General features: G+C 39.7%; 1 protein-coding gene across 1 annotated transcript in view; it reads left to right on the top strand.

Moving 5' to 3' along the window:
• The window catches only part of LOC143256165 (RYamide receptor-like), a 168,496-nt gene that overhangs the window by 113,766 nt on the left and 30,656 nt on the right, over positions 1 to 24,074 (top strand). The gene's annotated exons all lie outside the window — the stretch shown is intronic.

Genomic DNA, 24,074 nt, shown 5'->3' with positions numbered 1-24,074 from the left:
CGGTGTAATTAGCACTAAGAGGTCCAGTTTCCTAAGAATGATGACGGTGTAATAAGCAGCACTTAAGAGAGGTCAGAGCATCTTAAGAATGACGACGGTGTAATTAGCACTAAGAGAGGTCCAGTTTCCTAAAAGAATGACAGGGTAAATTAGCACTAAGAGAGGTCCAGTTTCCTAAAGAATGACGACGTGTAATTAGCACTAAGAGAGGTCCGTTTCAAAAGAATGACGACGTAATTAGCACAAAAGAGAGGTCCAGTTTTCGAATGACGACGGTGTAATTAGCACTCAAGAGAGGTCCAGTTTCCTAAAGAATGACGACGGTGTAATTAGCACTAAGAGAGGTCCAGTTTCCTAAAGAATGATGAGACGGTGTAACAAGCACCAAAAGGCAGAGTCCAGTTTCCTAAAGAACCAGTTTAATGCAATTGCCAACCAAGAGAGGTCCAGTTTCTCAAAGAATGACGACGGTGTAATTAGCACCAAGAGAGGTCCAGTTTCCTAAAGAATGACGACGGTGTAATTAGCACTAAGAGAGGTCCAGTTTTCTAAAGAACGACGACGGTGTAATTAGCACTAAGAGAGGTCCAGTTTCCAAAGAATGACGACGGTGTAATTAGCACCAAGAGAGGTCCAGTTTTCAAAGAATGACGACGGTGTAATGGCACTAAAGAGAGGTCCAGTTTCTTAAAGATGACTGACGGTGTAATTAGCACTAAGAGAGGTCCAGTTTCCTAAAGAAGTAACGACGGTGTAATTAAAGCACTAAGAGAGGTCCAGTTTCCTAAAGAATGACGACGGTGTAATTAGCATTCAAGAGAGGTCCAGTTTCTAAAGAATGACGACGGTGTAATTAGCACTAAGAGAGGTCCAGTTTCCTAAAGAATGACGACGGTGTAATTAGCACCAAAAGAGGTCAGTTTCCTAAAGAATGACGACGGTGTAATTAGACCAAGAGAGGTCCAGTTTCTAAGAATGACGACAGTGTAATTAGCACTCAGAGGGACCAGTTTCCTAAAGAATGACGACGGTGTAATTAGCACTAAGAGAGGTCCAGTTTCCTAAAAGAATGACGACGGTGTAATTAGCACCAAGAGAGGTCCAGTTTCCTAAAGAATGACGACGGTGTAATTAGCACTAAAGAGTCCAGTTTCCAAAGATGACGAGTAATAAGCACTAAAGAATGACGACGGTGTAATTAGCACTAAGAGAGGTCCAGTTTCCTAAAGAATGACGACGGTGTAATTAGCACTAAGAGAGGTCCAGTTTCTAAAGAATGACGACGGTGTAATTAGCACAAAGAGGTCCAGTTTCCTAAAGAATGACGACGGTGTAATTCAGCACCAAGAGAGGTCCAGTTTCCTAAAGAATGACGACGGTGTAATTGAAGCACTAAGAGAGGTCCAGTTTCCTAAAGAATGACGACGGTGTAATTAGCACCTAAGAGAGGTCCAGTTTTCCAAAGAATGACGACGGTGTAATAAGCACTAAAAGAGGTCCAGTTTCCCAAAGAATGACGACGGTGTAATTAGCACTAAGAGAGGTCCAGTTTCCTAAAGAATGACGACGGTGTAATAAGCACTAAGAGAGGTCTAGTTTCCAAAGAATGACGACGGTGTAATTAGCAATGTCACTAAGAGATCCAGTTTCCTAAAGAATGACAACGATGTAATTAGCACCAAGAGAGAGGTCCAGTTTCTAAGAATGACGACGGTGTAATTAGCACTAAGAGAGGTCCAGTTTCCTAAAGAATGACGACGGTGTAATTAGCACCAAGAGGTCCAGTTTCCTAAAGAATGATGACAACGTGTAATGAGCACTAAGAGAGGTCCAGTTTCAAAGAATGACGACGTGTACTGAAAGAGAGGTCCAGTTTCCTAAAAGAATGACGACAGTGTAATTAGCACTAAGGAGGGAGGTCAGTTTCCCTAAGAATGACGAAGAGGTCCAGTTTCCTAAAGAATGACGACGGTGTAATTAGCACTAAGAGAGGTCCAGTTTCTAAAGAATGACGACGGTATAATTAGCACTAAGAAGAGAGGACCAGTTTCTAAAGAATGACGACGGTGTAATTAGTACAAGAGAGGTCCAGTTTCCTAAAGAATGACGACGGTGTATATTAGCACTAAGAGAGGTCCAGTTTCTTAAAGAATGATGACGGTGTAATTAGCACTAAGAGGAGGTCCAGTTTCCTAAAGAATTATGACGGTGTAATTAGCACTAAGAGAGGTCCAGTTTCCTAAAGAATGACGACGGTGTAATTAGCACTAAGAGGTCCAGTTTCCTAAAGAATGACGACGGTGTAATTAGCACTAAGAGAGGTCCAGTTTCCTAAAGAATGACGACGGTGTAATTAGCAGTTTCCTAAGAGTGACGGTAATGTAAAAGAGGTCCAGTTTCCTAAAGAATGACGACGGTGTAATTAGCACTAAGAGGAGGTCCAGTTTCCTAAGAATGACGACGGTGTAATAAGCACTAAGAGAGTCTAGTTTCTAAAGAATGACGACGGTGTAATTAGCACCAAGAGAGGTCCAGTTTCCTAAAAGAATGATGACGGTGTAATTAGCACTAAGAGAGGTCCAGTTTCTAAAAAAAGAATGATGACGGTGTAATTAGCACTAAGAGAGGTCCAGTTTTCTAAAGAATGACGACGGTGTAATTAGCACTAAAGAGGTCCAGTTTCCTAAAGAATGACGACGGTGTAATTAGCACTAAAGAGAGGTCCAGTTTCTAAAGAATGATGACGGTGTAATTAGCACTAAGAGAGGTCCAGTTTCTAAGAATGACGACGGTGTAATTAGCACCAAGAGAGGTCCAGTTTCCTAAAAGAATGACGACGGTGTAATTAGCACTAAGAGAGGTCCAGTTTCTAAAGAATGACGACGGTGTAATTAGCACTAAGAGGGTCCAGTTTCCTAAGAATGACGACGGTGTAATTAGCACTAAGAGGTCCAGTTTCCTAAAGAATGACGACGAATTGTAATTAGCACTAAGAGAGGTCCAGTTTCCTAAAGAATGACGACGGTGTAATTAGCACTAAGAGAGGTCCAGTTTCCTAAAGAATGACGACGGTGTAATTAGCACTAGAGAGGTCCAGTTTCCTAAAGAATGACGACGGTGTAATTAGCACTAAGAGAGGTCCAGTTTCCTAAAGAATGACGACGGTATAATTAGCACTAAGAGAGGTCTAGTTTCCTAAAGAATGACGACGGTGTAATTAGCACTAAGAGGTCTAGTTTCCTAAAGAATGACGACGGTGTAATTTAGCACTAAAAGAGGTCCAGTTTCCTAAAAAAGAATGATGACGGTGTAATAAGCACTAAGAGAGGTCCAGTTTTCTAAAGAACGACGACGGTGTAATTAGCACTAAGAGGTCCAGTTGATTAAGAATGACGACAGTGTAATTAGCACTAAGAAAGGACCAATTTCCTAAAGAATGACGACGGTGTAATTAGTACTAAGAGAGGTCCAGTTTCCTAAAGAATGACGACGGTGTAATAAGCACTAAAGAGGTCCAGTTTCCTAAGAATGACGACGGTGTAATTGGCACTAAGAGGTCCAGTTTCTTAAAGAATTATGACGGTGTAATTAGCACTAAGAGAGTCCAGTTTCCTAAAGAATGACGACGGTGTAATTAGCACTAGAGAGGTCTAGTTTCCTAAAGAATGACGACGGTATAATTAGCACTAAGAGGTCTAGTTTCCTAAAGAATGACGACGGTGTAATTAGCACTAAGAGAGGTCTAGTTTCCTAAAGAATGACGACGGTGTAATTAGCACTAAAGAGGTCCAGTTTTCTAAAGAATGACGACGGTGTAATTAGCACTAGAGAGGTCCAGTTTCCTAAAGAATGACAACAGTGTAATTAGCACTAAGAGAGGTCCAGTTTCCTAAAGAATGACGACGGTGTAATTAGCACTAAGAGAGGACCAGTTTCTAAAGAATGACGACGGTGTAATTAGTACTAAGAGAGGACCAGTTTCCTAAAGAATGACGACGGTGTAATTAGCACTAAGAGGTCCAGTTTCCTAAAGAATGACGACGGTGTAATTAGCACTAAGAGAGGTCCAGTTTTCTAAAGAACGACGACGGTGTAATTAGCACTAAGAGGTCCAGTTTCCTAAAGAATGACGACGGTGTAATTAGCACTAAGAGAGGTCCAGTTTCCTAAAGAATGACGACGGTGTAATAAGCACTAAGAGAGGTCTAGTTTCCTAAAGAATGACGACGGTGTAATTAGCACTAAGAGAGGTCCAGTTTCCTAAGAATGATGACGGTGTAATAAGCACTAAGAGAGGTCCAGTTTCCTAAAGAATGACGACGGTGTAATAAGCACTAAAGAGGTCCAGTTTCCTAAGAATGACGACGGTGTAATTAGCACTAAGAGAGGTCCAGATTCCTAAAGAACGACGACGGTATAATTAGCACAAAGAGAGATCCAGTTTTCTAAAGAATGACGACGGTGTAATTAGCACTAAGAGAGGACCAGTTTCCTAAAGAATGACGACGGTGTAATTAGTACTAAGAGGTCCAGTTTCCTAAGAATGACGACGGTGTAATTAGCACTAAGAGAGGTCCAGTTTCTTAAAGAATGACGACGGTGTAATTAGCACTAAGAGAGGACCAGTTTCCTAAAGAATGACGACGGTGTAATTAGTACTAAAGAGGTCCAGTTTCTAAAGAATGACGACGGTGTAATAAGCACTAAGAGAGGTCCAGTTTCCTAAAGAATGACGACGGTGTAATTAGCACTAAGAGGTCCAGTTTCTTAAAAATGATGACGGTGTAATTAGCACTAAGAGGTCCAGTTTCTAAAGAATGACGACGGTGTAATTAGCACTCAAGAGAGGTCTAGTTTCCTAAAGAATGACGACGGTATAATTAGCACTAAGAGAGGTCCAGTTTCTAAAGAATGACGACGGTGTAATTAGTACTAAGAGGTCCAGTTTTCTAAAGAATGACGACGGTGTAATTAGCACTAAAAAGAGGTCCAGTTTCCTAAAGAATGACGACGGTGTAATTAGCACTAAGAGAGGTCCAGTTTCCTAAAGAATGATGACGGTGTAATAAGCACTAAGAGAGGTCCAGTTTCCTAAAGAATGACGACGGTGTAATTAGCACTAAGAGGTCCAGTTTCTAAAGAATGACGACGGTGTAATAAGCACTAAGAGAGGTCCAGTATCTAAAAGAATGATGACGGTGTAATTAGCACTAAGAGAGGTCCAGTTTTCTAAAGAACGACGACGGTGTAATTAGCACTAAGAGAGGTCCAGTTTCTTAAGAATGATGACGGTGTAATTAGCACTAAGAGAGGTCCAGTTTCCTAAAGAATGACGACGGTGTAATTAGCACTAAGAGGTCTAGTTTCGTAAAGAATGACGACGGTGTAATTAGCACTAAGAGGTCCAGTTTCCTAAAGAACGACGACGGTGTAATTAGCACAAGAGAGTCCAGTTTTCTAAAGAATGACGACGGTGTAATTAGCACTAAGAGAGGTCCAGTTTCCTAAAGAATGACGACGGTGTAATTAGTACTAAGAGAGGTCCAGTTTCCTAAAGAATGACGACGGTGTAATTAGCACTAAAGAGGTCCAGTTTCTTAAAGAATGATGACGGTATAATTAGCACTAAGAGAGGACCAGTTTCCTAAGAATGACGACGGTGTAATTAGCACTAAGAGAGGTCCAGTTTCCTAAAGAATGACGACGGTGTAATAAGCACTAAGAGAGGTCCAGTTTTCTAAAGAATGACGACGGTGTAATTGGCACTAAGAGAGGTCCAGTTTCTTAAAGAATTATGACGGTGTAATTAGCACTAAGAGAGGTCCAGTTTCCTAAAGAATGACGACGGTGTAATTAGCACTAAGAGGTCTAGTTTCCTAAAGAATGACGACGGTATAATTAGCACTAAGAGAGGGTCTAGTTTCCTAAGAATGACGACGGTGTAATTAGCACTAAGAGAGGTCTAGTTTCCTAAAGAATGACGACGGTGTAATTAGCACTAAAAGAGGTCCAGTTTCTAAAGAATGATGACGGTGTAATAAGCACTAAGAGGTCCAGTTTTCTAAAGAACGACGACGGTGTAATTAGCACTAAGAGAGGTCCAGTTTCTTAAAGAATGACGACGGTGTAATTAGCACTAAGAGAGGACCAGTTTCTTAAAGAATGACGACGGTGTAATTAGTACTAAGAGAGGTCCAGTTTTCTAAAGAATGACGACGGTGTAATAAGCATTAAGAGAGGTCCAGTTTTCTAAAGAATGACGACGGTGTAATTAGCACTAAGAGGTCCAGTTTCCTAAAGAATGATGACGGTGTAATTAGCACTAAAAGAGGTCCAGTTTTCTAAAGAACGACGACGGTGTAATTAGCACTAAGAGAGGTCCAGTTTCCTAAGAATGACGACGGTGTAATTGGCACTAAGAGAGGTCCAGTTTCCTAAAGAATGACGACGGTGTAATTAGCACCAAAGAGGTTCAGTTTCTAAAGAATGACGACGGTGTAATAAGCACTAAGAGAGGTCCAGTTTTCTAAAGAATGACGACGGTGTAATTAGCACTAAGAGAGGTCCAGTTTCCTAAAGAATGACGACGGTGTAATTAGCACTAAGAGGTCCAGTTTCCTAAAGAATGACGACGGTGTAATTAGCACTAAGAGAGGTCCAGTTTCCTAAAGAATGACGACGGTGTAATAAGCACTAAGAGAGGTCCAGTTTCTAAAGAATGACGACGGTGTAATTAGCACTAAGAGAGGTCCAGTTTCCTAAAGAATGACGACGGTGTAATTAGCACTAAGAGAGGTCCAGTTTCCTAAGAATGACGACGGTGTAATTAGCACTAAGAGAGGTCCAGTTTCCTAAAGAATGACGACGGTGTAATTAGCACTAAAGAGAGGTCCAGTTTTCTAAAGAACGACGACGGTGTAATTAGCACTAAGAGGTCCAGTTTCCTAAAGAATGACGACGGTGTAATTAGCACTAAGAGAGGTCCAGTTTCTAAAGAATGACGACGGTGTAATAAGCACTAAGAGAGGTCCAGTTTTCTAAAGAACGACGACGGTGTAATTAGCACTAAGAGAGGTCCAGTTTCCTAAAGAATGACGACGGTGTAATTAGCACTAAGAGAGGTCTAGTTTCGTAAAGGAAGACGACGGTGTAATTAGCACTAAGAGAGGTCCAGTTTCCTAAAGAATGACGACGGTGTAATTAGCACTAAGAGAGATCCAGTTTCCTAAAGAATGACGACGGTGTAATTAGCACTAGAGAGGTCCAGTTTCCTAAAGAATGATGACGGTGTAATTAGCACTAAGAGAGGTCCAGTTTCCTAAAGAATGACGACGGTGTAATTAGCACTAAGAGAGGTCCAGTTTCCTAAAGAATGATGACGGTGTAATTAGCACTAAGAGAGGTCCAGTTTCTAAAGAATGACGACGGTGTAATTAGCACTAAGAGAGGTCCAGTTTCCTAAAGAATGACGACGGTGTAATTAGCACTAAGAGGTCCAGTTTCTAAGAATGACGACGGTATAATTAGCACAAAGAGAGATCCAGTTTTCTAAAGAATGACGACGGTGTAATTAGCACTAGAGAGGACCAGTTTCTAAAGAATGACGACGGTGTAATTAGTACTAAGAGAGGTCCAGTTTTCTAAGAATGACGACGGTGTAATTAGCACTAAGAGAGGTCCAGTTTCTTAAAGAATGATGACGGTATAATTAGCACTAAGAGGTCCAGTTTCTAAGAATGACGACGGTGTAATTAGGCACTAAGAGAGGTCCAGTTTCCTAAAGAATGACGACGGTGTAATAAGCACTAAGAGGTCCAGTTTCCTAAAGAATGACGACGGTGTAATTGGCACTAAGAGGTCCAGTTTCTTAAAGAATTATGACGGTGTAATTAGCACTAAGAGAGGTCCAGTTTCCTAAAGAATGACGACGGTGTAATTAGCACTAAGAGGTCTAGTTTCGTAAAGAATGACGACGGTGTAATTAGCACTAAAGAGGTCCAGATTCCTAAAGAACGACGACGGTGTAATTAGCACAAAGAGAGATCAGTTTTCTAAGAATGACGACGGTGTAATTAGCACTAAGAGAGGACCAGTTTCTAAAGAATGACGACGGTGTAATTAGCACTAAGAGAGGTCCAGTTTCCTAAAGAATGACGACGGTGTAATTAGCACTAAGAGAGGTCCAGTTTCTTAAAGAATGATGACGGTGTAATTAGCACTAAGAGAGGACCAGTTTCCTAAAGAATGACGACGGTGTAATTAGTACTAAGAGAGGTCCAGTTTCTAAAGAATGACGACGGTGTAATAAGCACCAAGAGAGGTCCAGTTTCTAAAGAATGACGACGGTGTAATTGGCACTAGAGAGGTCCAGTTTCTTAAAGAATTATGACGGTGTAATTAGCACTAAGAGAGGTCCAGTTTCCTAAAGAATGACGACGGTGTAATTAGCACTAAGAGAGGTCCAGTTTCCTAAAGAATGACGACGGTGTAATTAGCACTAAGAGGTCCAGTTTCCTAAAGAATGACGACGGTGTAATTAGCACTAAGAGGTCCAGTTTCCTAAAGAATGACGACGGTGTAATTAGCACTAAAAGAGGTCCAGTTTCCTAAAGAATGATGACGGTGTAATAAGCACTAAGAGAGGTCCAGTTTTCTAAAGAACGACGACGGTGTAATTAGCACTAAGAGAGGTCCAGTTTCTTAAAGAATGACGACGGTGTAATTAGCACTAAGAGAGGACCAGTTTCTTAAAGAATGACGACGGTGTAATTAGTACTAAGAGAGGTCCAGTTTTCTAAAGAATGACGACGGTGTAATAAGCACTAAGAGAGGTCCAGTTTTCTAAAGAATGACGACGGTGTAATTAGCACTAAGAGAGGTCCAGTTTCTAAAGAATGATGACGGTGTAATTAGCACTAAAAGAGGTCCAGTTTTCTAAAGAATGACGACGGTGTAATTAGCACTAAGAGAGGTCCAGTTTCCTAAAGAATGACGACGGTGTAATTAGCACTAAGAGAGGTCCAGTTTCCTAAAGAATGACGACGGTGTAATTAGCACTAAGAGAGGTCCAGTTTCCTAAAGAATGACGACGGTGTAATAAGCACTAGAGAGGTCCAGTTTTCTAAAGAACGACGACGGTGTAATTAGCACTAAGAGAGGTCCAGTTTCCTAAAGAATGACGACGGTGTAATTAGCACTAAGAGAGGTCCAGTTTCCTAAAGAATGACGACGGTGTAATTAGCACTAAGAGAGGTCCAGTTTCCTAAAGAATGACGACGGTGTAATAAGCACTAAGAGAGGTCCAGTTTTCTAAAGAACGACGACGGTGTAATTAGCACTAAGAGAGGTCCAGTTTCTAAAGAATGACGACGGTGTAATTAGCACTAAGAGGTCCAGTTTCCTAAAGAATGACGACGGTGTAATTAGCACTAAGAGAGGTCCAGTTTCCTAAAGAATGACGACGGTGTAATTAGCACTAAGAGAGGTCCAGTTTTCTAAAGAATGACGACGGTGTAATTAGCACTAAGAGAGGTCCAGTTTCCTAAAGAATGACGACGGTGTAATTAGCACTAAGAGAGGTCCAGTTTCCTAAAGAATGACGACGGTGTAATAAGCACTAAGAGAGGTCCAGTTTTCTAAAGAACGACGACGGTGTAATTAGCACTAAGAGAGGTCCAGTTTCCTAAAGAATGACGACGGTGTAATTAGCACTAAGAGAGGTCCAGTTTCCTAAAGGAAGACGACGGTGTAATTAGCACTAAGAGAGGTCCAGTTTCCTAAAGAATGACGACGGTGTAATTAGCACTAAAGAGGTCCAGTTTCCTAAAGAATGACGACGGTGTAATTAGCACTAGAGAGGTCCAGTTTCCTAAAGAATGATGACGGTGTAATAAGCACTAAGAGAGGTCTAGTTTCCTAAAGAATGACGACGGTGTAATTAGCACCAAGAGAGGTCCAGTTTCCTAAGAATGATGACGGTGTAATAAGCACTAAGAGAGGTCCAGTTTCCTAAAGAATGACGACGGTGTAATAAGCACTAAGAGAGGTCCAGTTTCCTAAAGAATGACGACGGTGTAATTAGCACTAAGAGAGGTCCAGATTCCTAAAGAACGACGACGGTATAATTAGCACAAAGAGAGATCCAGTTTTCTAAAGAATGACAACGGTGTAATTAGCACTAAGAGAGGACCAGTTTCCTAAAGAATGACGACGGTGTAATTAGTACTAAGAGAGGTCCAGTTTCCTAAAGAATGACGACGGTGTAATTAGCACTAGAGAGGTCCAGTTTCTTAAAGAATGATGACGGTATAATTAGCACTAAGAGAGGTCCAGTTTCCTAAAGAACGACGACGGTATAATTAGCACAAAGAGAGGTCCAGTTTCCTAAGAATGACGACGGTGTAATTAGCACTAGAGAGGTCCAGTTTCCTAAAGAATGATGACGGTGTAATAAGCACTAAGAGGTCTAGTTTCCTAAAGAATGACGACGGTGTAATTAGCACTAAGAGAGGTCCAGTTTCCTAAAGAATGATGACGGTGTAATAAGCACTAAGAGAGGTCCAGTTTCCTAAAGAATGACGACGGTGTAATAAGCACTAAGAGAGGTCCAGTTTCCTAAAGAATGACGACGGTGTAATTAGCACTAAGAGAGGTCCAGTTTCCTAAAGAACGACGACGGTGTAATTAGCACAAAGAGAGATCCAGTTTTCTAAAGAATGACGACGGTGTAATTAGCACTAAGAGAGGTCCAGTTTCCTAAAGAATGACGACGGTGTAATTAGCACTAAGAGAGGTCCAGTTTTCTAAAGAATGACGACGGTGTAATTAGCACTAAGAGAGGTCCAGTTTCTTAAAGAATGACGACGGTATAATTAGCACTAAGAGAGGACCAGTTTCCTAAAGAATGACGACGGTGTAATTAGTACTAAGAGAGGTCCAGTTTCCTAAAGAATGACGACGGTGTAATAAGCACTAAGAGAGGTCCAGTTTCCTAAAGAATGACGACGGTGTAATTAGCACTAAAGAGGTCCAGTTTCTTAAAGAATGATGACGGTGTAATTAGCACTAAGAGAGGTCCAGATTCCTAAAGAATGACGACGGTGTAATTAGCACTAAGAGAGGTCTAGTTTCGTAAAGAATGACGACGGTGTAATTAGCACTAAGAGAGGTCCAGATTCCTAAAGAACGACGACGGTGTAATTAGCACAAAGAGAGATCCAGTTTTCTAAAGAATGACGACGGTGTAATTAGCACAAGAGAGGACCAGTTTCCAAAGAATGACGACGGTGTAATTAGTACTAAGAGAGGTCCAGTTTCCAAAGAATGACGACGGTGTAATTAGCACTAAGAGGTCCAGTTTCTTAAAGAATGATGACGGTATAATTAGCACTAAGAGAGGACCAGTTTCCTAAAGAATGACGACGGTGTAATTAGTACTAAGAGAGGTCCAGTTTCCTAAAGAATGACGACGGTGTAATAAGCACTAAGAGAGGTCCAGTTTCCTAAAGAATGACGACGGTGTAATTGGCACTAAGAGAGGTCCAGTTTCTTAAAGAATTATGACGGTGTAATTAGCACTAAGAGAGGTCCAGTTTCCTAAAGAATGACGATGGTGTAATTAGCACTAAGAGAGGTCTAGTTTCCTAAAGAATGACGACGGTATAATTAGCACTAAGAGAGGTCTAGTTTCCTAAAGAATGACGACGGTGTAATTAGCACTAAGAGAGGTCTAGTTTCCTAAAGAATGACGACGGTGTAATTAGCACTAAAAGAGGTCCAGTTTCCTAAAGAATGATGACGGTGTAATAAGCACTAAGAGAGGTCCAGTTTTCTAAAGAACGACGACGGTGTAATTAGCACTAAGAGAGGTCCACTTTCTTAAAGAATGACGACGGTGTAATTAGCACTAAGAGAGGACCAGTTTCTTAAAGAATGACTACGGTGTAATTAGTACTAAGAGAGGTCCAGTTTTCTAACGAATGACGACGGTGAAATAAGCATTAAGAAAGGTCCAGTTTTCTAAAGAACGACGACGGTGTAATTAGCACTAAGAGAGGTCCAGTTTCCTAAAGAATGATGACGGTGTAATTAGCACTAAAAGAGGTCCAGTTTTCTAAAGAACGATGACGGTGTAATTAGCACTAAGAGAGGTCCAGTTTCCTAAAGAATGACGACGGTGTAATTGGCACTAAGAGAGGTCCAGTTTCCTAAAGAATGACGACGGTGTAATTAGCACTAAGAGAGGTTCAGTTTCCTAAAGAATGACGACGGTGTAATAAGCACTAAGAGAGGTCCAGTTTTCTAAAGAACGACGACGGTGTAATTAGCACTAAGAGAGGTCCAGTTTCCTAAAGAATGACGACGGTGTAATTAGCACTAAGAGAGGTCCAGTTTCCTAAAGAATGACGACGGTGTAATTAGCACTAGAGAGGTCCAGTTTCCTAAAGAATGACGACGGTGTAATAAGCACTAAGAGAGGTCCAGTTTTCTAAAGAATGACGACGGTGTAATTAGCACTAAGAGAGGTCCAGTTTCCTAAAGAATGACGACGGTGTAATTAGCACTAAGAGAGGTCCAGTTTCCTAAAGAATGACGACGGTGTAATTGGCACTAAGAGAGGTCCAGTTTCCTAAAGAATGACGACGGTGCAATTAGCACAAAGAGAGGTCCAGTTTTCTAAAGAACGACGACGGTGTAATTAGCACTAAGAGAGGTCCAGTTTCCTAAAGAATGACGACGGTGTAATTAGCACTAAGAGAGGTCCAGTTTCCTAAAGAATGATTACGGTGTAATAAGCACTAAGAGAGGTCCAGTTTTCTAAAGAACGACGACGGTGTAATTAGCACTAAGAGAGGTCCAGTTTCCTAAAGAATGACGACGGTGTAATTAGCACTAAGAGAGGTCCAGTTTCGTAAAGAATGACGACGGTGTAATTAGCACTAAAGAGGTCCAGATTCCTAAAGAACGACGACGGTATAATTAGCACAAAGAGATCCAGTTTCCTAAAGAATGACGACGGTGTAATTAGCACTAAGAGAGGTCCAGTTTCCTAAAGAATGATGACGGTGTAATAAGCACTAAGAGAGGTCTAGTTTCCTAAAGAATGACGACGGTGTAATTAGCACTAAGAGAGGTCCAGTTTCCTAAAGAATGATGACGGTGTAATAAGCACTAAGAGGTCCAGTTTCCTAAAGAATGACGACGGTGTAATAAGCACTAAGAGAGGTCCAGTTTCCTAAAGAATGACGACGGTGTAATTAGCACTAAGAGAGGTCCAGATTCCTAAAGAACGACGACGGTATAATTAGCACAAAGAAAGATCCAGTTTTCTAAAGAATGACAACGGTGTAATTAGCACTAAGAGAGGACCAGTTTCTAAAGAATGACGACGGTGTAATTAGTACTAAGAGAGGTCCAGTTTCTAAAGAATGACGACGGTGTAATTAGCACTAAGAGAGGTCCAGTTTCTTAAAGAATGATGACGGTATAATTAGCACTAAGAGAGGACCAGTTTCCTAAAGAATGACGACGGTGTAATTAGTACTAAGAGAGGTCCAGTTTCCTAAAGAATGACGACGGTGTAATAAGCACTAAGAGAGGTCCAGTTTCCTAAAGAATGACGACGGTGTAATTAGCACTAAGAGAGGTCCAGTTTCTTAAAGAATTATGACGGTGTAATTAGCACTAAGAGAGGTCCAGTTTCCTAAAGAATGACGACGGTGTAATTAGCACTAAGAGAGGTCTAGTTTCCTAAAGAATGATGACGGTATAATTAGCAGTAAGAGAGGACCAGTTTCCTAAAGAATGACGACGGTGTAATTAGTACTAAGAGAGGTCCAGTTTCCTAAAGAATGACGACGGTGTAATAAGCACTAAGAGAGATCCAGTTTTCTAAAGAACGACGACGGTGTAATTAGCACTAAGAGAGGTCCAGTTTCCTAAAGAATGACGACGGTGTAATTAGCACTAAGAGAGGTCCAGTTTCCTAAAGAATGATGACGGTGTAATTAGCACTAAGAGGTCTAGTTTCCTAAAGAATGACGACGGTGTAATTAGCACTAAGAGAGGTCCAGTTTCCTAAAGAATGATGACGGTGTAATAAGCACTAAGAGAGGTCCAGTTTCTTAAAGAATGATGACGGTGTAATTAGCACTAAGAGAGGTCCAGTTTTCTAAAGAACGACGACGGTGTAATTAGCACTAAGAGAGGTCCAGTTTCTTAAAGAATGATGACGGTGTAATTAGCACTAAGAGAGGTCCAGATTCCTAAAGAACGACGACGGTATAATTAGCACAAAGAGAGATCCAGTTTTCTAAAGAATGACAACGGTGTAATTAGCACTAAGAGAGGACCAGTTTCCTAAAGAATGACGACGGTGTAATTAGTACTAAGAGAGGTCCAGTTTCCTAAAGAATGACGACGGTGTAATTAGCACTAAGAGAGGTCCAGTTTCTTAAAGAATGATGACGGTGTAATTAGCACTAAGAGAGGTCCAGTTTCCTAAAGAATGACGACGGTGTAATTAGTACTAAAGAGGTCCAGTTTCTAAAGAATGACGACGGTGTAGCACCAAGAGAGGTCCAGTTTCCTAAAGAATGACGACGGTGTAATTAGCACTAAGAGAGGTCCAGTTTCTTAAAGAATGACGACGGTGTAATTAGCACTAAGAGAGGTCCAGTTTCCTAAAGAATGACGACGGTGTAATTAGCACTAAGAGAGGTCCAGTTTCCTAAAGAATGATGACGGTGTAATTAGCACTAAGAGAGGTCCAGTTTCCTAAAGAATGACGACGGTGTAATTAGCACTAAGAGAGGTCCAGTTTCCTAAAGAATGACGACGGTGTAATTAGCACCAAGAGAGGTCCAGTTTCCTAAAGAATGACGACGGTGTAATTAGCACCTAAAGAGAGGTAATTCCAGTTTCCTAAAGAATGACGACGGTGTAATTAGCACTAAGAGAGGTCCAGTTTCCTAAAGAATGACGACGGTGTAATTAGCACTAAGAGAGGTCCAGTTTCCTAAAGAATGACGACGGTGTAATTAGCACTAAGAGAGGTCCAGTTTCCTAAAGAATGACGACGGTGTAATTAGCACTAAGAGAGGTCCAGTTTCCTAAAGAATGACGACGGTGTAATTAGCACCAAGAGAGGTCCAGTTTCCTAAAGAATGACGACGGTGTAATTAGCACTAAGAGAGGTCCAGTTTCCTAAAGAATGACGACGGTGTAATTAGCACTAAGAGAGGTCCAGTTTCCTAAAGAATGACGACGGTGTAATTAGCACTAAGAGAGGTCCAGTTTCCTAAAGAATGACGACGGTGTAATTAGCACTAAGAGAGGTCCAGTTTCCTAAAGAATGACGACGGTGTAATTAGCACTAAGAGAGGTCCAGTTTCCTAAAGAATGACGACGGTGTAATTAGCACTAAGAGAGGTCCAGTTTCCTAAAGAATGACGACGGTGTAATTAGCACCAAGAGAGGTCCAGTTTCCTAAAGAATGACGACGGTGTAATTAGCACTAAGAGAGGTCCAGTTTCTAAAGAATGACGACGGTGTAATTAGCACTAAGAGAGGTCCAGTTTCCTAAAGAATGACGACGGTGTAATTAGCACTAAGAGAGGTCCAGTTTCCTAAAGAATGACGACGGTGTAATTAGCACTAAGAGAGGTCCAGTTTCCTAAAGAATGACGACGGTGTAATTAGCACTAAGAGAGGTCCAGTTTCCTAAAGAATGACGACGGTGTAATTAGCACTAAGAGAGGTCCAGTTTCCTAAAGAATGACGACGGTGTAATTAGCACTAAGAGAGGTCCAGTTTCCTAAAGAATGACGACGGTGTAATTAGCACTAAGAGAGGTCCAGTTTCCTAAAGAATGACGACGGTGTAATTAGCACTAAGAGAGGTCCAGTTTCCTAAAGAATGACGACGGTGTAATTAGCACTAAGAGAGGTCCAGTTTCCTAAAGAATGACGACGGTGTAATTAGCACTAAGAGAGGTCCAGTTTCCTAAAGAATGACGACGGTGTAATTAGCACTAAGAGAGGTCCAGTTTCCTAAAGAATGACGACGGTGTAATTAGCACTAAGAGAGGTCCAGTTTCCTAAAGAATGACGACGGTGTAATTAGCACTAAGAGAGGTCCAGTTTCCTAAAGAATGACGACGGTGTAATTAGCACTAAGAGAGGTCCAGTTTCCTAAAGAATGACGACGGTGTAATTAGCACCAAGAGAGGTCCAGTTTCCTAAAGAATGACGACGGTGTAATTAGCACTAAGAGAGGTCCAGTTTCCTAAAGAATGACGACGGTGTAATTAGCACTAAGAGAGGTCCAGTTTCCTAAAGAATGACGACGGTGTAATTAGCACTAAGAGAGGTCCAGTTTCCTAAAGAATGACGACGGTGTAATTAGCACTAAGAGAGGTCCAGTTTCCTAAAGAATGACGACGGTGTAATTAGCACTAAGAGAGGTCCAGTTTCCTAAAGAATGACGACGGTGTAATTAGCACTAAGAGAGGTCCAGTTTCCTAAAGAATGACGACGGTGTAATTAGCACTAAGAGAGGTCCAGTTTCTTAAAGAATGACGACGGTGTAATTAGCACTAAGAGAGGTCCAGTTTCCTAAAGAATGACGACGGTGTAATTAGCACTAAGAGAGGTCCAGTTTTCTAAAGAACGACGACGGTGTAATTAGCACTAAGAGAGGTCCAGTTTCCTAAAGAATGACGACGGTGTAATTAGCACTAAGAGAGGTCCAGTTTCTTAAAGAATGACGACGGTGTAATTAGCACTAAGAGAGGTCCAGTTTCCTAAAGAATGACGACGGTGTAATTAGCACTAAGAGAGGTCCAGTTTCCTAAAGAATGACGACGGTGTAATTAGCACTAAGAGAGGTCCAGTTTCCTAAAGAATGACGACGGTGTAATCAGTACAAGAGAGGTCCAGTTTCCTAAAGAAGCACGGTGTAAGAGAGGTCCAGTTTTCTAAAGAATGACGACGGTGTAATTAGCACTAAGAGAGGTCCAATTAGCACTAAGAGAGGTCCAGATTCTAAAGAATGACGACGGTGTAATTAGCACTAAGAGAGGTCTAGTTTCCTAAAGAATGACGACGGTGTAATTAGCACTAAGAGAGGTCCAGTTTCCTAAAGAATGACGACGGTGTAATTAGCACTAAGAGAGATCCAGTTTCTAAAGAATGACGACGGTGTAATTAGCACTAAAAGAGGTCCAGTTTCCTAAAGAATGATGACGGTGTAATTAGCACTAAGAGAGGTCCAGTTTTTTAAAGAATGACGACGGTGTAATTAGCACTAAGAGAGGTCCAGTTTCCTAAAGAATGACGACGGTGTAATTAGCACTAAGAGAGGTCCAGTTTCCTAAAGAATGACGACGGTGTAATTAGCACTAAGAGAGGTCCAGTTTCCTAAAGAATGATGACGGTGTAATTAGCACTAAGAGAGGACCAGTTTCCTAAAGAATGACGACGGTGTAATTAGCACTAAGAGAGGTCCAGTTTTCTAAAGAATGACGACGGTGTAATTAGCACTAAGAGAGGTCCAGTTTCCTAAAGAATGACGACGGTGTAATTAGCACTAAGAGAGGTCCAGTTTTTTAAAGAATGACGACGGTGTAATTAGCACTAAGAGAGGTCCAGTTTTCTAAAGAATGACGACGGTGTAATTAGCACCAAGAGAGGTCCAGTTTCCTAAAGAATGACGACGGTGTAATTAGCACTAAGAGAGGTCCAGTTTTCTAAAGAATGATGACGGTGTAATAAGCACTAAGAGAGGTCCAGTTTTCTAAAGAACGACGACGGTGTAATTAGCACTAAGAGAGGTCCAGTTTCCTAAAGAATGACGACGGTGTAATTAGCACTAAGAGAGGTCCAGTTTCCTAAAGAATGACGACGGTGTAATTGGCACTAAGAGAGGTCCAGTTTCCTAAAGAATGACGACGGTGCAATTAGCACAAAGAGAGGTCCAGTTTTCTAAAGAACGACGACGGTGTAATTAGCACTAAGAGAGGTCCAGTTTCCTAAAGAATGACGACGGTGTAATTAGCACTAAGAGAGGTCCAGCATTTTAATATTCCTATCAGTATATCGTGTTTGTTGTCATGACTACTAACTAGATGGCATGTTAATAATATTCATGAACTTCTTGTTTTTGTTGTTGTTGTGTTTTTGTCGTTGAAGTAAATGAACTAATGAAAACTACAGCATCAACCTAGGAATCAAATGCTAACCAAGAAAACCCAAAAACTGTTAGATGTCTTTGCAAGGACAACTCCAGACTCTTTCTCTTTGTATAACAAATATGTTAATGAAGAAACTATAATAATAATAAAAACGTCCGGATTCGTTTCTATATTTAAATAATATTTGTATAAATTTGAAGGAGGGAATTCGGCATATCATACACGAAGTAAGAGAGAACAATTATAACGTATTATAGTACGTAACCGGTGAGAAAGTTATAACAGTTTTAATAATAATTTAAGCCTCTTGGCATGGCCAAGCGTGCTAAAGCGTGCGACTCCTAATCTGACGGTTGCGGGTTCGAATCCCCGTCGCACCAAACGTGCTCAAACTTTTAGCGGTGAGGACGCTATAATATCGCGGTCAATCTAACTTTTCGTTGGTAAAAGAGTAGCCCGAGAGTTTGGGGTGGGTGGTGATGACTAGCTGCTTTCTCCCTAGTCTTACACTGCTAAATTAGGGACGGCTAGCACAGATAGCCCACGAATAGCTTTCTGCGAAATTCAAAAAACAAACAAACAATAATATCAGAAGAGTCTGTAAATACTAGGTGTGAAAGAAGGTCTAAGTGTGTGAACTGGAGAAATAAAATCGAAGTTGTCGATTAAACTGGTAGCAGCACTACAGCATTTATAATTATTTTACAGTAAATATACCTTCATAAGTTAGCAAGGCTGGCTGTTCTGATTTACCAATATTCAACAATGAAAATGTCTTAAATAACTATTTTTAATTTCATTAGTTCTTTTTTTGGCCGCGACTTTCTTTCCACATCTAACGTGTTTAGACATAATAACTTTTTGTCAATAAATATCAACAAACCACAGCAAGTGACCAACCAACATTAGCTTTGGGATTGCAGCCTCATTATTGTGAACAGACCTATACTTTACAGAACTATACAGATTCTTTAAAGTACATGGTTGTAGCTTTCGTCTCTAGAATAGTGTTATTATCTTTCTGTATAATAACGCCATGGAATTTACATCAACAGTTTCTTGTCATTACCTTCATGCATTTGGTAGAGCAGAATCAAACATAATTGTTTAAAATAACCACTGAAGCTAACGTCACATGATGCTAAACGCTATTTAATTAGAAATTCATTACATTTAGTAAAACTAGGCTTAAAAGTTGATAATTAATAATAACCGTCCAACCATGTGATTATTTTAAAAATTTGGGGTTGAAACTACTAACCTAGTTTGCTTGGCCTGACTAATACTTCGGTAACTGCTCGTCCTTTTACCATATGGTGTTACTCTCCAAACCAACCGTCTTTAAATGGGATGACAAAAAAAAAACTAAAACAAATCTACTCTAACCTTAGATGAAGCTGTAATTAAGATCTCAGAAGGATAGTTTATGTAACTTTGAGTGGGCTTGTGTAACAATATTGTGTCAAACGTGAGCGTTTTTTGTTCAGAAACTCAGCACACATGGTTCATTTTTAGACCAAATTTGATACCTAATTTTAGGTTACAAAGATACTTCAGTTTACCCCATAAAAATTAAATATGTTTTCGTATCAAATATGATGCAAAGAAAAAATTGGAACAAACTAGATCAAAATAGAAGACGTCATATATCGTGTTTTGACTTGAAATATGGTTTGTGAAGAGTCCGATAGAACACGTCCACTAAAAATATTTGATAATTTGGATTACCACAGTCGGATATACCAATGCTTGAAAACTGCTTTTAATAACACACAGCATGTCCTGTAAGGGGTTGTCTGAGATGTCGAATTTTTATACAGAGAGCGTTCTTTGTTAAAAACCATAAACAGGAAAGGAGTTGTTTCCTTCAAGTTTCCTTTTTTACTCTACAACAGTCCTCATTACGTCCTCCAAATAACTAACAGTCCTCATTACGTCCTACAAATAAATAAAGAATAGTCAGTCCTTATTACGTCTTACAAATAAATAAAGAACAGTCAGTCCTTATTACTTCCTCCAAATAAATAAAGAATAGTCAGTCCTTATTACTTCCTACAAATAAATAACAGTCCTCGTTACGTCCTACAAATAAATAAAGGATAGTCAGTCCTCATTACGTCCTACAAATAAATAAAGAACAGTCAGTCCTTATTACGTCCTACAAATAAATAAAGAACAGTCAGTCCTTATTACGTCCTACAAATAAATAAAGAACAGTCAGTCTTTATTACGTCCTACAAATAAATAAACAACAGTCAGTCCTCATATGTTTAAGGTACATCGATCAAAAGATTACTTGTGATAAATGTAGGTTAAGGAATTATATTTAACTTACATGGTTCAGAAGATTACATGCAATAAACATGGGATAGACATTTATGTTTGACTTACGTGGATCAGAAGATTAGAAGTGATAAATGGGGGTAAGTGGCTTATGTTTAACTTACGTTTATCAGAAGATTAAATGTGATAAATGTTTGTTAGGAACTTAAGAGCTTTTAGTTCATTTAATGATTTAACTAAAATATCTGATTTATATTGGTGGTGAGCTTACGTTTTCTTTATAGAATTGACAGGTATATGTTTAATTTTGTCTCGCAATTGAATCATTTGATATATAAATTGATCAAAAAGCTAAGCCTTATCTACATGGGCCACATACAAGATATCAGGCGTAGGAATGAATATGATATACTTTATAATATCGATATAAATAAATGATTTTGACATCAAATGCATTTTAGAGATAATTATTTCCTCCCACAATAAATTTTCTATTTTAACTGAAATTATTTATGGAACGTATAATCTATCTCATTACATAAAAACGAAGCTTCTTTTATTATTAAATGACATAAAATTATCTATTCAAGTTGTGTTATCTTGTACAGTAATGACATGAACCAAACCAGCTATACAGTTTAAATTTAAACTGTCCAGTAACGACATCAGGAAAACCAGCTACTCAGGTTGTATTTAAACTATTTAGAAATAACAACAACTAAACCAGCGACTCAAGTTGTATTTAAACTGTCCAGTGATAGGAAAAATATATATGTAAAAACGGCTGCTTTGGGTTGAGAATTTTTTTTTTTTTATGTAGAAGAGCGAACAACGTTTCGACAAACACCACACCAATATTATTTATAAAATACAATGTTATAACTGCCACGACTTCTATATTGGAGAAACAACAACCAACGGACAACTTCCAACGAGAAACTACAAAAATACCGCCGAGTCCAGATCCAACTAGAAAAAACACGAACACAGATACAGATAACTCGACCCAGAAGACGTCAACTCCCTCTGTTAGCAACAAGCCAAGTTTCAGCAGTCCAAGAAAGAAACGTGATAGATCATGCCAGACTTCAGTTCCAGTTCCACAGAATTCAACAACCGGCCAGACTCAAACCGTTAGCAAGATAACTATCGACGCGTCGGTTCAAACAGAAAAACAAACTACCTCCACGCAGAAAACTCAAACCAAAATTACAGGAAGAAAAAAAGCATCACAGACCAGCGAAGAACAACTCACCGAAGAACAGCCAGTTGTTCCACCACCACCACCACGTTTTTCACTTGCACTAATGGGCTCCAAGTGTGAAAACAAGTTCATGACAAAGTTACTACCTGATCTACAGGACAGCAGCTAGCAGTTTCCATCTGTACCACCGTCACAGTTCATCAGTTTTTCTTTTTATTTCTGTGTTTTCCCAGCTACTTCCGGGCACGGTCTGGGTAGATTTTTCGGCGCTCAGGCCGTGAAAGTGGGTTTTCTCGGGGTACTCCCGTTTCCCCCCACAGCAAAATCTCTGGCATTGGATCTGTAGGTCCCAGCCACATTCTTACATGATCCTGAAAAGAGCCGTCGATTCTTTGATTCTTTTATTCAGTTATAGTTTATCAAGTCATAGTTAAATTTAAATCAACTCGCCAGCCGCCATTGTACTCCGTCGTAGGTCTGGCTCACTTCACTCACGCCGCCCTCGTCCAGTTCTCCCGTCTTTTGTGTATCACTCTCAATTACTCCACTCCACCCTAAATTGTCAAAATTAAAATGAAGGAAAAACCAATGGAAATTTTAACGATTTCTCACGTGAGGGGACGAAGAGGAACCACAACGTTCCTGACCATCCCAGTTGGAGAGAGAATTATTCAGATTTCTCTCTCTCTAAACTAAACCCCTGCCACGTTAATTTGCGTTTGCGTTTTTGGAGAAACAAGTAGTAAAATGGAAACCAGATTTAAAGAACACAAAAAGTCACCTTCACACGTTTTCAAACATCGTTAATGAAATAAACACAACATAACCATAGAAAACACCCAAATACTAAATAAAGAAACAAACTTAAACAAACGCAAAATTAAAGGAGCCTTACTTATACAACTTAAGCCCAAAATAAACCAATACAAAAAAACACCTTTATACCTATATTAATAAATGTAATCCAACATCTAAGCACGCCCTCTACATTCCTACACTTAATTACACAACCCCCTTCAAACATGTGGTCAGCTATCCGTCAGTAACCCTTTCTTTCCTTGCGAACCTGACGATGACCGAAAAAGGTCGAAACGTTGTTCGCTCTTCAATGTAAAATATTTTCTCATCCCAAACGAGCCGTTTTTGCATATAAATTTTTCTCTACAAGTTGGTTTTCTCGTCATCACTGTACAGTGATGACATCAACGAAACCATTCACTGAGCTTGTCTTTAAAATGCTCAGTTATTACATCAACAAAACCAACTACTCAGGATGTATTTAAACTATTCAGTAATGAAATCAACAAAATCAGCTATTCAGGTATTATTTAAACTATCCCGTAATGATATCAACAAAACCACCTACTCAGTTTGTATATAAAATGTTCACTTATGACATCAACAAAAAACCAGCTACTCAGGTTGTATGTAAACTGTTCAGTAATTAAATCAACAACAAACTGGTATTCAGGTTGTATTGAAAATGTCCAGAAATGACATCAACAAAACTCGCTACTCAACTTGTATTTAAACTGTCCAAAGATGACATGAACAAAACCAGCTACTCAGTATGCATTTAAACTGTCTAGTAATAACAACTAAACCAGTTGTTCAGGTTGTATTAAAACTATTCAGTAATGACATCAACAAAACTAGCTACTCTGTCAATAATGACATCAGTAAAACCAGGTATTCAGGTTGAATTTAAATTATCCAGTACTGACATAAAAAAAAGAGCTACTCAGGTTGTATTTAAACTGACAAGTAATGCGATCAACAAAACAGACTTCTAATGTTGTATTCAGACTGTCCAGTAACAACAACAAATAAACCAGCTAATCAGATTGTATTTAAACTGTACAGTAATGATTACAACTAGACTAGCTAATCAGATTGATTTTAAACTGTACAGTAATGATTACAACTGGACTAGCTACTCAGATTGTATTTAAACTGTACAGTAATGATTACAACTAGACTAGCTAATCAGATTGATTTTAAACTGTACAGTAATGATTACAACTGGACTAGCTACTCAGATTGTATTTAAACTGTACAGTAATGATTACAACCAGACTAGCTCCTCAGATTGTATTTAAACTGTACAGTAATGATTACAACCAGACTAGCTACTCAGATTGTATTTAAACTGTACAGTAATGATTACAACTAGACTAGCTACTCAGGTTGTATTTAAACTGTACAGTAATGATTACAACCAGACTAGCTACTCAGATTGTATTTAAACTGTACAGTAATGATTACAACCAGACTAGCTACTCAGATTGTATTTAAACTGTACAGTAATGATTACAACCAGACTAGCTACTCAGGTTGTATTTAAACTGTACAGTAATGATTACAACCAGACTAGCTACTCAGGTTGTATTTAAACTG

Source organism: Tachypleus tridentatus, chromosome 7 (assembly GCF_004210375.1).
Source record: "Tachypleus tridentatus isolate NWPU-2018 chromosome 7, ASM421037v1, whole genome shotgun sequence".
Classification (NCBI taxonomy): domain Eukaryota; kingdom Metazoa; phylum Arthropoda; class Merostomata; order Xiphosura; family Limulidae; genus Tachypleus; species Tachypleus tridentatus.
This window is presented reverse-complemented; position numbering and strand designations above follow the sequence as displayed.